General features: G+C 42.7%; 1 protein-coding gene across 1 annotated transcript in view; it reads right to left on the bottom strand.

The window, feature by feature from the left end:
• Positions 1-15,775, bottom strand: part of LOC125101068 (PDZ domain-containing protein 2-like) — a 279,856-nt gene that overhangs the window by 111,351 nt on the left and 152,730 nt on the right. The gene's annotated exons all lie outside the window — the stretch shown is intronic.

Raw genomic sequence — 15,775 nt, 5'->3', positions numbered from 1 at the left:
GCTCCAGCTGCAAACTGATGAGGAAGCCCGACCCACGAGGCTGAATTGTTTACATCACACCCACCGAGGGCTTCCTGTCTTAAATTAATGGGAATACAAATAAGACAGGAAAAGAGTGTTTGCTTTTCTAAAAGCGGAGGGAGGACGCTCGGAGACAGGGGGAGTCACCCCACATTTCACTGCACGAAGAGATTATTTTTTTAAACCTCCAATTGTATTTTATTCCACTTTTCCACTTTTAACACTTGCTGAAAAGTGAAAGCATTGCTGTGCCAAACCTCAAACCATTAAGGAACTTCTGCTCACATTTTCACCTGGCTTCGAAAGGGATTCAGGGCAGAGCTCCCAGAGGGAGCTGGAGATACGGACACCACCTGTGGTTGGATGGCACAAATTAGGCACAAAATGAAGCCCTGTGCCTCCTAGGACTTGAGATGGACACACATTCATCCTACTCCTTGGGGTTCATCCCAGAATCTTGCCCCAAACCTATATCTCTGAGCTAGGGTTCTCTTCTTGGGAGCCCAGCAACCCCTTAAAGTAAACTAGCTTTGCAAGGGATAGATCTGGTGGAATTTGAAGGACTTCATTAGAAAGGAAGAGGCAAAAGAAGGCTTCAGTTCTCAGTACCATTATTGTTACAGGAAAGGGTAACTGGAGCCTGGGAGGGGCCAACCTGTGTCAAGGTCAGGCTGGAAATCTGTCTTCTCTCAGAAGCAGCCCACAGAGTGCCCTGCTAACTAATCATCGCAATCACCAGTCCTGGAATTACCCTCAGTTGCTTCATTCAGGTTGCACAACAGCAAAGCCAGAGACAAGCAGGAATGCCAGGCGGTGGTAGTCCTCCTTTGGAAGTACTAGAAGGAAACAAAACCCCAGGATAAAGTGTATCTCCAGGAGGTTTGGGTACTGCAACCAGCAATGATATGTGGAGTTTAGGAGAACGCTACAGGTGTCTGGCGAGACAGTGCTTTGCAAGCCATGCCTCAAATATGGCAATTCCTAGGTCAAAGCCAGTTAGCTTATGATTTCAGGAAAAGCCAAATTTATCAGAACTCTTAGAGGGTCCGGCTTATAAATATTATAAGGCTTCCATGAATGTTGATCTTTATCCCCCTCCCTATTCCCTCTCTTCTGCTTTCGGGTGGCAGACTTGGTAGATTCATTAGCATACTTTTATGTGGCATCTCAGTATCTGATACGTTTTATGGGAATTAGGTTCAAATTGAATGATTTTCAAATAATTTCAGCAGTCATCTCTTCTTCCCTCCTGATTGCTTTCCCCACTGACAGTTTCTTAATGCTTTACTTCTAACACTCTCTACTCCTTCAATCTGGCGTGTAATTTATGATGTGCAAACCAATGCTGTTGAATGTAAATCCAGGATTTTATGTTTGATACAAATAAATATTCTCCTTCCCCCACCGACTTTGTTGTCTAAGCTCAGTTTAGGGTGTGTATATGCCAGGAATTAAAATTTGAGCACATCTGTATAATAACTTAATTTCAGGAAAGCTTTGGAATGCATATGACATTCTCATCAGCAGGCCAGAAAGATATGATGTGCTTGGTCTTTTCCTCCCCAGGTTCACTGCTGACTGGAAAACAGATCAATGGTTCAGTAAACAAAGGGGTGCTTAAAAAGTGGTCTCTAATTTTACCCTAGGTCTGGTTTAAATACTTACAATTGCTGTGTGTACACCCAGAGTCTATAAGTAATACTAATTTGAGCAGAAACTGCTGGTATGTTAGGAGAATCCAAAGTGGCTTCAAGACATGAAGGAAATGGTTCATTAAAAAGAGTTTAGATTTCAGCACGAAGGCTGATTACAAAGTAGTGTCCTGAGGGGTGATGATCAAAATGACAGGCACAAATGGGGCTTAATATCTAGATTCGAGAAAAACAAAGACGTGAGGATCACAGCAGACCATGTATCCCATATGAGTCTGTGTATTGTCCAGATAAGAAATGGGCAACACAACACTGCGGTGAGTTCACACTGGCGGGAGGTTGACATGAAAGGGAAGTGCCTCTCCCTACTTCCTCCCCCATAATAAAGAATTTGGCAGCAGAAAGACTCTTATTAGGGTGGTATGTCCAGTGTGAGGGAGATGGGGAGACACTGGAAAGGTTCCAAAGGAGAACCAAATGATTAAAGAGACAGAAAATAGAACCTTTGAGGGAAGGTTAAAGGATTTGCAGTTGTTTAGTCTAGAGTAAAAACTGCCTCAAGGCAAACTTAACAGTCGTCTCCCATTTGAAGGGTTATTATACAGAGGATACCGACCAGCTGTTCTTCATCTCCACGGGAGACAAAAGAGGTAAGAGACACAAATGCAACATTAAAATTTGGGTCAGACATGAAGCCTTGCCTGACGCTAATGGTAACTGACGGGACACTGACATCACTGGACAATCTTCACTCCCTCATAAGTGAAAGTCTCGTGTGTTTAGGCACGAGCCGGGCTAGAGAATGGAATGCTTTCCATTCCCTTCTAGGGCTCAAGTGGTGGTCTTTACACCATTGAATGTGGGAGCAAACCTGAGCGTCCATGCTCTATGCCTACAAACAAGGCACCACATCCTCCCCACAAACATAGGCCCACATCCCATTGGACCTTTGTTTACTGGAGTGGGTATCTCTAGGAATACGTCCAACTCTTAGATATAGAATAAGTGACAAGTGTATTTAAGAGACTTGCTCCTCTCTATTGTTTCTCCATACAAGCAATGTTACTTTTTGTTTAGTGGGCACACAAATATTAGTTGATGATGATGTTAGTGATAATAGCTATGAATTATTAAGCTCTTACTATAATTAGGTTGGGCACTGTGTTAACAACTTTATGTAGATTATCTATCTCTTTTTTTTTTTCAAGAGCCTGTGAAGTGGGAATAATTATTAGCCTTATTCTAATGCAAGGAAACTGAGTCACAACAGGGTTAAGTAACGAAGCTAGTAAATATTGGAGCTCCCAATTCAAACCCATCTAGTTTGACTCAAAAGGGTGTGCTTACCGATTACACCTCTGCATCTCATCAAGTATTTTTACCTCTCAGGAGAGAGGAAACATAGCAAAAAGAAGCATTTATGCTTGTTGGCCCAAATTGAGTAAAAACCAAGACTTCTGGAGGTTTATTTATATCACTGGGGGAGTACAATCATTTTTCCCCAGCATAGCAGAGGAAAGGACTGACTTTGCCTTCTGATCGGAAGCATACATTGCTGTTTCTCACCAAGCTGAAGAATCCAAGCAAGGTTTATCTCTATTTTATTATTTAGAGACACTTCACTATTCATCTATAATCTAATCTCGCATATAGTAGGTCTTCTGTGACTGTTGAAAGAATGAATACAAATGCGTTATGACAGTGATGCTTTGAGGCAAACTGAGCTGAATTGAGCCTTTCCAGCATGCTGGTGGGCTGACTCCAGTGGATCATTTCTATGGGCCTCTTATCAGAGGTCCCCTGAGTCTTAAAATCCAACTGCTTCCTTTAATTCAACATCTATGAGAAAACATATGGATGAGTCACATATTTTTCCAATGTCAACTACTTCTAGATTGAGAAAAGATTTTTAATGGGGTTTACTGAGTGCTGTTGTTTATCAACAATAGATGATTCATGAGTGAAACAAACATCAAAATGATTTTTAGAAAGGCAAATGAACCACACACAAAATTAAATGCCTTGATCCAAACTGCTACAAAGGACAGATATTTTCCCATTAGGACAATTTATCCTGAGTCTATAAACAGAGAGGGGCATAATTATCCATGTGTTTGCTAACAGATCTAAACCTTATGTAGCTATAAAAAGCTGGAGAGAGGAAAAAAGAGGAAATTCCCAGGAGAAGATCCCCAACCACATCAGGGCCATCAGATCTCCATAAATACAAAACCCAGCAGTGGCACCAAGTGAAGCATGAGAAGAAACCTCAAGATTTTAACACAAGCCACGGCAATAACTTTGAATTGTCTTAAAACTAAACAATGACAATTCTAGCCAATAAACTTGCAGCTGACATATGGACAGAGTGGTGCCTTACTGGTGTTCCAGATGTAGTTAATAGAAACATGACGCCCAGAATAAAAAAGGTATTCAGTAAATGTTGATTGAATGTACAGAAGAGTGAATGAATGTCTGAACAGATGCCCAGGCTGCCTCTTTCCCCCTTTAAATGTCTGTTGGAAAGAGGTCTCTCTTTGGGCTTCAAGCCCAAACCCCCCACCAAGGGGTTGAACAATTTGACACTGGTACTCTGGGAACAGTTGATGCAACCAGAGATGGTTTCCAACCCAAAGACGCCAATCTGTGACCCTGTCATAAATACAGAAAGGGGGACTGCAGTACCTGTGAACCTTGATTCAAAAGCTCCCATTATTTATAACAGAGATTCTAAACTATTTGAAGTCCACAGAATCAAGCACAAGTGACCAGCAGCTATTGAGCACTTACTGGATGTTGGGTTTTGTTCTGAGCCCCTTGTATATTAACTCATTAAATCCTATCCCAATCTTAAGAATATGTATTGTCCTCATCAACCCATCTTACAGGCAATGGAACTGGGCTAAAAGACTCCTTCATTAGCTCATGGTCATATGACTAGTATGTGGAGGAGCCAGAATTCAAACAAATTCCACCTGGAACCAGCACGGGTCTTAACCACTCCCCAGTGCTACCTGTCTAAGTCTTACCATCCACCACTCCTCAGCACAAAATCGCTATTCCGATCAAACTCTTTATCCACAAATACTCAAAGAGCATTCTCATCTCTGCAGGACGTGTTCCCTGACCTCCCTAGCCCACTGTTACCTCTCTCTTCTGAGTGTTCACGTCACTTATTCTCCAGTGAATGCAGCTGGAACTTACCTAGCTCCTATCACATCTCTCCAACTAGATGTTAAGTCCCTTCCGGGGTAGGACAGTGTGTTGTATAGAAGTTTGGAGATATATAGCCTGTAGAAAGACCTAGATTTAAAGTCCAAATGCCATAATTATTACCCATGAGACTCTGAGGAAATCATTTAATGTTTCTTACACTCCTTTTGAAACCATATTCCTTAAGGGCTTATTGCGGAGGAGAACTTAAGTGAAAAAATGTGTATGAAGTGTTGAGGATGATGCCTAATATTATAAGTCAGTGATTCTCAATCACCAGCTACTTTGGCCCCCAAGGGACATTTGGCAATGTCTGAAAATATTTCTGATAGTCATAACTGGCAGGGGGGGTGCTTCTGGCATCTGGTGGGTAGAAGCCAGTGATGCTGCTAAACATTCCACAAAGCATAGGACAGGCCATTGCAAGGAAGGATTATCTAGTCCAAAATGTGAATAGCAATAGTGCTGACATTGAGAACCCCACTATACACTATTAAAAATGTATTAAAAATGTTTCCATTCCCTTCCCTTTCCATATTTTTTACAGAGCAGTGCTTATGGTAGGTATTCAGTGAATCTTTGTTGAGTAAACCTATTCATAGACGGGTAAGTGAATGTATGAATCCTAAGACATTTTACTAGTAAACATCTGACTTCAGGGTGTGGTCCAGCCATGGCAGGGGTTGGGTGGGAGTTAATTAACTTAGAACCAGAACTTTCCCATATCCATGCTCAGTGAAAAGAATTCTGAAATAAATCCAAACTAATACCAGGAGCCTGTGGCCAATGAAAGTGAAGCCAAAGTCAGTCCTAGAAAAGCTGAAGAACTTAGACAAAGGCCAGCTCTTTCTTATTGGTAGCTTCCCAAATGACTTGCTATTACCCTGAAAATGTCCCCTCATATGTTTCTAATCCCTACTCCAAAGAATAATACAGCAAGAGAGCCAGAAGACCATGGAAGAATTTATTCAATCTCTCATCCCTTGTCCACTATGGAAGAATTTGTTCAATCTCTCATCCCTTGTCCACCACCCACCCCTGCAACAATCACACACAATTTGGAGTCCGACCAAATGAACTCTCATCAAGACCATGGACTGTAAAACATGGTAGAAGGAAAAAGGACACACAGCCATTACTTGAAGCCTTCATTCAACAGGTTCAGTAGTATCGGTTGCAAGAACTAGAAATCTAAGAATAAAAGCTTACATTCCTGGGTAGAGCATAAATCACATTAACAGAAACCAGAAACGAGAGAGAGGGTGAGAGAGAAGGAGAGACAGGAAGGGAAGGGCAGGGAAAGGAAGGGAAGCAAGAGGAAGCCATTCCTTTCATCTCCCATTCTCCAGACTTGGTGGCAACATTTGCTTGCATTCCATCTTCTGCAGCCAGAAAATATAAATGATTTTTGTGTAATTGTAGATGAGAAAATTTAAAACTTTAGTCTCCAGTTGTTAAGTCTTTAAGCATCTCTGGGATATTTAATTATCTGAACTATACTAAATTATCTGCCCAGAGCTGTGAGAACAAGATAGGTTCTTCTTTTTTTTTTTTTTTTTTTTTTTATACCTCAGGCCCCTGAACACATCTAAACTGGGATTGTCCTCCTTCTTCTAATCACCTTCACCTGGCTAATCCCTATTCCCCTCTCTCAACTCAGCTCAGACATCACCTTCTTTAGGGATTCCCCTGCCCCTCTCCTAAACCCTTGAAGCTTTGGTAGCATTCCCACTGCCCACTCACTTGACTGCTTACCCTTCTAGGCTATAAACTCTTTTAGGATAAGGTTGTATGGCCTTGTTTAATATTTTATTTCCAGGGCCTAGCACTGAGCCTGGCACATATGGGTGCCCAACGGATATTTGCTGAATGAGTGACTATAAATCAGGAAACTTCCAAATGCATTCATCCCTGCAATTACTTACTGAGTGCCTTCTATGAACCAGAAATAGGGCTAGACAATGGGAAAACAATAATTGTCACCTTAATATTAATCAAAATAACAGTAAAAACAATCACAGCTACAGTTTATTGGACATTTACTATGCACGAGGCATCATGCCAAGCTTTTCTAATTTTTTTTTAATTATCCACCCAAAACCCATGTGGCAGACACTAGCATCATTCCCATTGAACAGATGAAGAAAGATGTTGAGCCACTACTATGGACCTTGACCCTTGACCACGCAGATTCTATGTGAAAGAATCTCTGACACTTATGTTCCTCAAGGTCTATCTACATGGGCCTAACCCACATCAAGAAAAGGTTACTGTGCATTCACCCATGACCTTTGTTGATGTCTTGTCCCCTTGCCTACAAAGCCCCATCCACTCTTCATACTGTCTGAAATTTATTTTAAAATATTTTTTTACCTCAAGTGATGACAATCCTAGTCTACATTTTAGAGGCCGTGAGCTAATGTTTGAAGGACACTTACTAGAGTCCAAGTTTGAAATATCACCATCTAACTCTGCAGCAGAAAGTTCTGTTGTTATCAAAATGGGGGCTAGAAATATTTTTTTTTTCCCCTTCTGTGGAAAGAGAGATTTTTAAGATAAGTTGGTTAGAAAGATTTGTGTAGCCCCTTCTGCCTTCCCCTGCTCAGTGACAGGAATCCAGGGAGAACCAGCTTCCTGACACCTCTGACTGGTGCTTCAGCTGTGGAACTCCATTGGTCTGGGGCTCCCCAGTTAATGGAGGATTTTGTGACTGGGCCTGACATTGAAGTCAGGTGATTCTTCTCAGAGAGGGAACCTGCTGGGAAGGGGCTCACTGGAGCACCCACCAGAACAAGCTGTGGAGATGTCACCAAACATAAAAGAAGCTTGTGGGACCATTTCTGTGTGGGCTTGCTAATGCCTACTCTACGTATGGCAGGAGTCAAAGACTCGCTTTCATGGTAACCGACCACTTGGCAGTGAGGTTATCAGACCGGAAGTAGAGAGCACTCAACCTTTCCTGATCGCTATTGATATTCGACAAAAGAGCCTGCCGGTCAGCTCAGCTCGGGTCAGGCTACAACACCCTCCTACCTGGGTCTCTTGGCAAATACCCATTCATCTTTCAGCACTAAGCTCAAAAATCCTCTCTACTATGAAGGCTGTCTTGATGAGTCGTCTCCCCTCACGAGTTCCGAGGAATCATCTAGTTGTTGAAATGGCTGCCTGCATGCGGCCGAGATCCTTCTGATAAACCCCAGTTGCTTTAGATAACCTGGGCAGTCATTTGGTCTTCTCCATCACTAATTCTCTTTTCTGCCTCATTTATCCTAGCAGTATTATTGCACCTCATTAATAGCTTTTTTGATTTCAACTTGGTTAGATTTTAGTTCTTTTATTTCTCCAGAAATAAAATTCTCTACTATCTTCCATCTTTTTTTGAGCCCAGCTAGCACCTTGATAATTGTCACTCTGAACTCTAGATCTGACATATTACCAATGTCCATATTGATTAGGTCCCTAGCTGTCAGTACTGCCTCTTGTTTTTTTTTTTTTTTTTGTAGTGAGGTTTTCTGCCTTATCATTTTATCCAGATAAGAATAGATGAATGAGAGAACAAAATACGTAATGGGTGGCAAAGACCCCAGAAAAATATACACTAACCAAATCAGAAGAGACCTGAATAAAGACAATGTGGTATACACACACACACACAACCACACACACACACACACACACACACACACACACACACACACAGGCATTCTATGCAGCCATCAAAAGAAATGAAATCTTCCCATGGAACTAGAGGGTATTATGCTGAGTGAAATAAGTCAATCAGAGAAAGACAATTATCATATGATCTCTCTGATATGAGGAACTGGAGAGGCAGGGCAGGGGTTGTGGGGGGTAGGGAAGGAAAAAAATGAAACAAGATGGGATCAGGAGGGAGACAAACCCTAAGAGACTCTTAATCTCATGAAACAAACTGAGGGTTGCTGGGGGTTGGGGGTAAGGATAGAGTGGCAGGGTTAGGGACATTGGGGATGGTATGTGGTATGGGGAGTGCTGTGAAATGTGTAAGCCTGATGACTCACAGACCTGTACCCCTGGGGCAAATAATACATTATATGTTAATAAGAATAATAAAAAAGATAACCTGGGCAGGTCTCTTTCTACATCCTGAAAAAGCCCAAATTTAGCAAGCGGATTTATTTTAGAGTGTGATTTATTAAGCCCAGGGACACACTAGGTACTGAGGAAACACTGATTAGCAGCACTGACCGTGGGCCCAGTGAGCTCAGAGACCACAGTGGGACAAGGAAGGGGCACCAAGCATTTAGTTACAATGCAGTATGGGGTAACTGCTAGGTCTAGGGAATTGTGACAAGTCCACCAGAGGACCTAATTAGTCCTAGAAGGCCAATGGAAGGCTTCTAGAAGTGACTGTAAGCTGAGCCCTGACGATAAGCAGACACTAGCAAGGTGAAGAATAGATTCCAGGAAGTGAAAATAGCAAGAACAGAGGACCAGAGCTCAGACAGAGATGCCATGTTCTGAGGTCTACAGAGGTTCAGCCTGGTGCCAAGTTTGGTCAGCGTGGGGCCACTGTGAGGAGAGCAGCAAACTGGGCAGTGACTAGAGAAGTATGGCTTTGTGGGGCAGAGGTTTGGGCTTCATTCTTGAAGGGATTTTAGCAGGAGTGCCCTGAACATATTTCCATGTTAGAATGATCATGATGGCTCCAGGGAGGAGAATATCCTAGAAGACCAGCTGGGCAGAGGCAGAGAGAGAGGTGAAGAAGCTGTCCCATGAATCCAGCCAAGAAAAGATGGTGCCTATCCTGAGGGCATCTTTGGGATAAAACTCAGGCATTGCTCAATTTACAGGCTCTCACCCACCCCCATCCCTTCCACATCTTCTCTGCCATTGCGGTCTGCAAATATATCTTGCAGCAACTACCATTCCTTTCACATTTGGTTGGTCCAAAGGTTAAGTAGACTCTGCTTCTCTTCATCAAACACAAATTTTGATTCTAGTCTTCATAGCCTCCTAAATATCTCACACTGCCCTTTTCTCCCACCGTGGTCCAGTTCATCCCACCACGCTGGTCAGGCAAGACTTTACACAGGTCCCTCCCCAACAATCTTGAAAGTTTCCCAGGGGTTACCTCCCCTCTGTGGAGCACCTGCTCCCTCCCATCTGATATCCTAAATCCATTTCATTATTTAAGTGAAAAAATAAAGGTCTCCCCATCTGCAAGAAGCATGCATGAACTCCAACTAACCTGGTACAGAACCCTACCCAAACATAGTCCCATTAATATGTATTCCTGTCAACTGGATATGATGGGATGGTTCTCTAGGCTTTCTCTTCAAGGACATAATACCAGAGCACTGCAGATTCACTTCCTTGTCTCTACTCCCTTTCCTATACTTGTACTCAACATCCTTCTCTGTCCTCCCCTTGCCCTGTTCCCTGGACCAAAGAAATTTCTTTCAGCCCACAGAGGTCTTCACTTTGACCTACTCCTGAGAACTGGGACTTGTCAAGGATGGATCTACCTCTAGGCCTAGTCTACACGTCTGCCCTGTCAGCTGGCTTCCTAATAGTGAGCATTATGTCACCCACAACGGCCGACATAGACTCTTAAGTGGAATTAAAACTGGATAGTATCCCAGGGACTTTTCCTCTTCCCAGAGGCCTTCACCTACCAGGATCTTGTGCCTTTCCTTCCAAACATGTTTGTACCAATATTGCCAAATTAAACATAGAGACTCAGCTAAATTAGAATTTTAGGTGAAAAATGAATACTTTTTGAGTATAAATATGTCTCAAATATTGTATGGGATTTTTTATTTGCTAAATCTGACCACCCTAGTTTGTACTTGTTACTCAAGTACAGGTTGGTTTTTTTTTTTTTAAGATTTTATTTATTTATTTGAGAGAAAGAGAAAGAGATAGAGACCATGAGCAGGGGGGAGAAGCAGAGAGAGAAGGAGAATCAGACTTCACCCTGAACAGGGAGCCCAATGCAGGGTTCGATCCCAAGACCCCAAGATCATGACCTGAGCTGAATCAGGCAGATGCTTAACTAACTGAGCCACCCAGATGCCCCATGTTACCTAGTTTTTATAAAAACCACATCTACACTCATCAATAGATAAATAATTATCCAGAAAACAAAGTGTATCTACATTATTAGAACTTGGGACTCTTGAGAAATATTCTTTGTGCTCTGTTTCTCACTCTGATGGAGGTCTTCTTATAAGGGTAGGTTTTTAATCATCTTTATAGCTCACTTGGAGTCCCTCACCTCTCAGCCCTACCTTTCCCACTTGGTTTATAATTCTCTTCCCATGATTACTCTTTGCATCATTAAGTTCAACCACTTTGACCCTTCTTTCTCTCCCAAGCAATTACCATTCAATTGAGTACTTCACCTTGACTTGCTCGGTCTTATGATGATGTATCAAAACATCTCCTCTTTACAAGCCAGTGAACCACATTAAGGAAACATGGAAGGGCTAGTAAATAGTTCCCCAATCAATTCTTCCAAATTGACCTCAGGGATCAGATTCCTTTTCCCAATTGCCTCATGCTCTCCGACTCTGGGAAATCCTTCCAGAAAAGCAACACCAGGACCTGAATCCTGGCTCTGATCTGGTTTACCATTGCTTCCCATTAGCTGAAGAAAGTTGGGAAAAGCAAAGGACCAGATAAAGCTCCAAACAATATTCTCACAAAGGAAAGACTGGATTCTTCTCCAGGTGCCAGGGGCCACCTCAACCATGTTGTTTACAAAAGCCATGCTATTTACACATAGTGCCACACAAAGCATATGCCTAACATCGACCCAAGAAATGGAGAGTTTAACCCATTTATAAATGCATGTTTAGGGGGAAAAGGGCATGAAAGGGAACTATGACTTTCCAGTTGTCACAGATAGTAACTGAGATTCCAAATAAGAGACTGTAGGTGAGACTCAAAGGGATCCAGTGCAGCTGGCAAGATCTGATAAGTCATGTGTGCTTCCTGGGTGGGCTGGTTAGGAAGGAAGGACATTAGTGAGATCCAGAAGGAGTTGTTAATATATCAAGAGGGGGAAACCCACTTTGAATGAGCAGGGCCACAAATGAAAAACAGCCACAGTGGTTGAGAGCCATGTCATTGCTTTTCAAGCTATTTAAAACTTCCATTAAATTATTATTATTATCATCACTTTTACCTATCACTTCATTCCCCATTAGGAAGATAAGACAGATCATTGTCACACACACACTACAGGGAAAGAAAACATCCTGAGAAGGATGACACTTCTAGAGATGAGGTTTCCTGACCTCTGGTCCAGGATGCCTCCCTTGCCTAGCAGGTATTGTTTTGTTCTATTAGGTACCAGCTGGACACTGGCCAAAAAGCCACTTTCAGACTCATCCCAGTACCTCTGGAAGAATGTGCTGGGATTTGGGACTGGGCTGTGTTGGAGTGAGCAACCCAGTGGAAAGAGGAAGGCCTGGGTTTGGATCTTGGCTCTTCCTTGCCAGCGTGGGCTCTCTCATCTATAGCTGGGGATCGTGACAATTACCTCGCAGAGGTGCTGTGAGCTATGAAATGAGCTGATGTGTGTGGAATCCTGGCACGGAACTACAATATGCACAAACATCATTATTAACAATGGCTCTAATTGTAGGTTCAGGAATCTTACTTGCATAGAGGAGTTCAAATATGTGCAAATCCCCACTAAGATAGGGAGGAAAGGGATGGAAACTGGTAGTTTTCTTTTTTCTTTAAAGGTTTTATTTGAGAGAGAGTGTGAGAGAGAACGCAAGCAGGTGGAGTGGCAGAGGGAGAGGCAGGCTCCCTGCTGAGCAGGGAACCCTATGCGGGATTTGGACCCCGAGATCATGACCTGAGTCAAAGGCAGATGCCTAACCGACTGAGCCACCCAGGCACCCGAAACTGGTAGTTTTTCAAAGTTACCAAAAGACTTGTCGAGTTATATGTTCTTCTGAAGTGACAAGAGAAAGCTGCAAATTAATAGTGGCTCACATTTGTCAAGCACTCGCTGTGTGTCAGACACCGTGATAGACCTTCAGATGGATATCCTCATCTTATCTCCCATCACCTTACAACTTAAGTATTATTCTTCTTTACTCCAATTTACGGGAAGGGAAACCTTGGTTTAGTGGGGTTAAGAAACTGCCTGATGTTCCATATTTCATAAGTGATAGGATCAGGACTCATTAAATTCATGCTCTTAAACACACGTGTAGTCCAACCAAACCATTCGTGAATGCATGCTTGCATGCAAGTTCATAAGGAAATACACCAAGTATTAGCAGTGGTTACCTCTAGGTGGTGGGATTACGGGCGATGTTCATTTTCTTCTTTATGCCTTATTGAATTGAATATGTACTGCTTTTACCATTTTACCATTTAAGGTTTTCATTTTGATAACAAATACAAACTTTAAAAAATAAACCAGACTGAGGACACATGTGGGGAGAGGAAAGATATAAATAGGCATGACATTTTCAAGGACCACTGTATTAAACTTTCAATTTTTTCTTTCAATCCAAAAAACCTTCACAGAAAAAAAATAAACTTCATTAAAATAAAAATTATATTCCTCTCCTGCCACTGGAAAGCTCAGATTCCATCAGTCCTCTCAAGCAGATCTGAGTTCTAAATCTTAAATCTGCTCATGGTTTGAGCATCAATATTAAACCAAAGATTTTACAATTACTTATAACATCACCAACAAGCTCTTAGAGTATTTTTTTTTTAAACTACATTTTCCCTTTGCGTTACTACTTGTAACTTATGAGCAAACCCCTTTCTCTTCTCTGGTCATTATCAAGGGATACAATCATGATAGATCAGCAAAGCAAACATTCCTCTTACTATTTGCTTTGAACTTCAAAGTCTTCTTCAAGGAGAACTGTGAATGTAAATAAGATTCAGTACCCCCAGTAAACAGAGCTAGCCTTTAACGATGACCTCCGTGGGAGAGTAAGGAATTGAAAGCAAATCAAAGGAATGCAAAAAATGATGACTTTTTCCTCTTTTTCTTCTTTTGGCCACAGTGCATGAGAAGCTGAGAGAGTCACCTATTCTCCAGAGCTGGGGCCCCAGTTTCTTCCTGAAGAGCACTGCTGGGGTCCCCTAGGCCATATGATCTGGGAGGATGAGAAGGAAGTGTGCTGAGAAGCCAAGAAGAAGGCTGAGGGAGATGGAGGCTGTGTCCTCCCTTCTGTTCCACTGGAGCTTGCTTATAAATTGAGGCTAAGAGGCTCTCACAGGAGCAGAGAGTTTGGAGTTCAACTAAGCAAGGTGTCCAGATTGCATTCACAGACCTGACTTCCTGGGAATGCCCAGACTTGGAACTATCTGGAATTATAGTGGCTGGGCTAGATACATGAAGATGGCAGGGAGGTAGGACAGTCAAATTTGCATCAACACCAGACTACTACATCAGTGAAAAACCACCACTAAAAACCACGGACCTGTGAAGAAAATAGAGACAACATGTCTGCCTAGTCTTTGTTCTCTTTAATTTCACAGAGCAACGCCTCCACATAAGTTTTTGAGAACTTACCTGTGCATTTGTATGACTGTTTACCTCTTTGAATTCTGGTGATTTTCAAAGTGGAAAAGTGGGATTACTGATCAAAGTCTTCTAGACTCTGATTCCAGACACCTGAGACCCTCTGTGTTGACAGGGCCACATGCTCATGCAAATCGCTCTGGTTAGCGTTTCCAGCGTCTAAAATATACCCATAGTCCATAAAGTCTGGAAATACAAAATATTATTTTTAGTATTTTCTTTTTTATAGGTTGAAGATGCCCTTGACAGAATTTTGTGCATTTTATCCATGTTTCCAGAATTCACAGACACCATATGTATATATATTTTTTCCCTCACCCTCTCTTTTTTTAAGCCTTTCTTCCTCTCTTCCTTAGTCTTGACTCATGACTCGCTTTATTTTGAGCTACTGTATCAGTCAGGGTTCGATCAGAGAAGCAGAACCATCAGGACCCGTACATAACACAGGATTTGTGATAGAGATTTGACAACACAACTGTGGGAGCCGGTTCGACAGTTTATGCACTCAGAAGGCTGTTGCTTCTCTGAGACTCGGCCTGAAACCAGCAAGGCAGGTGACCCAGAAGGAAATACTCAAGTAACATGGGGGGGGGAGCCAGGGCCCACAGAAACACTTAAGGAAGAACTGGAACCCAAGAGAAGGGACAGGAGCCTGCCTCCCTGCCTCACCCTCCAACTCAGATGATCTCGCTGACCTGCTTTAGAGCTGAACATACTTCTGGCCCAGGTACCAGGGGAGCTGGAGGAGGAGACCAGGGGCAGGAGGAACTACATTCCCTGCCCTGGCCTGGGGGTTAGGGAGCTGAGGGAGGAAGCCCGGAGGAGTCAGGATGCTGTACCATTCCAAAAAGGCAAATTACCAGGGTGGTGCCCAGCGCTCTTTACCAGTCTTCTGAGTGCACACATGCACACATACATCCCAAATCCCATGCCAAGGCCTCTCATGGCCCACACTAACGCAGAACTCTGCAAGGAAGACTTTTGTTGACTTAGTTAAGTCAACCCAAAACAAATCCACTATCACCTCCACTTTGAACTCAGATTCTCCGGGCATCAGCCCCACAGTGAAGCTGTGAACGTTTTATCTCCAAATTGGTATAGAGTAGGAATTGGCAAACCTTTGCGGTAAAGGGCCAGAGAGTAAGTATTTTAGGCTTTGTGGGCCACATATGGTATCTGTCTCATTCTCTTCACGACCTTTTAAAAATGTAAAATTCATCCTCAGCTGACAGGCAAGAGTTTGCTGTTCCCTGGGAAGAGAGCCACAGCCTGAGAGTCTGGAGGCCAGGCTGCTTCTCTTGGCTCCACCAAGAATTCCCTGGGACCTAGAGGGAGCCACTTC

The sequence above is a fragment of the Lutra lutra genome, chromosome 5 (assembly GCF_902655055.1).
Source record: "Lutra lutra chromosome 5, mLutLut1.2, whole genome shotgun sequence".
NCBI classification, from domain to species: domain Eukaryota; kingdom Metazoa; phylum Chordata; class Mammalia; order Carnivora; family Mustelidae; genus Lutra; species Lutra lutra.
The sequence above is the reverse complement of the archived record's forward strand: the minus strand, read 5'-3'. Positions and strand labels throughout refer to the sequence as shown.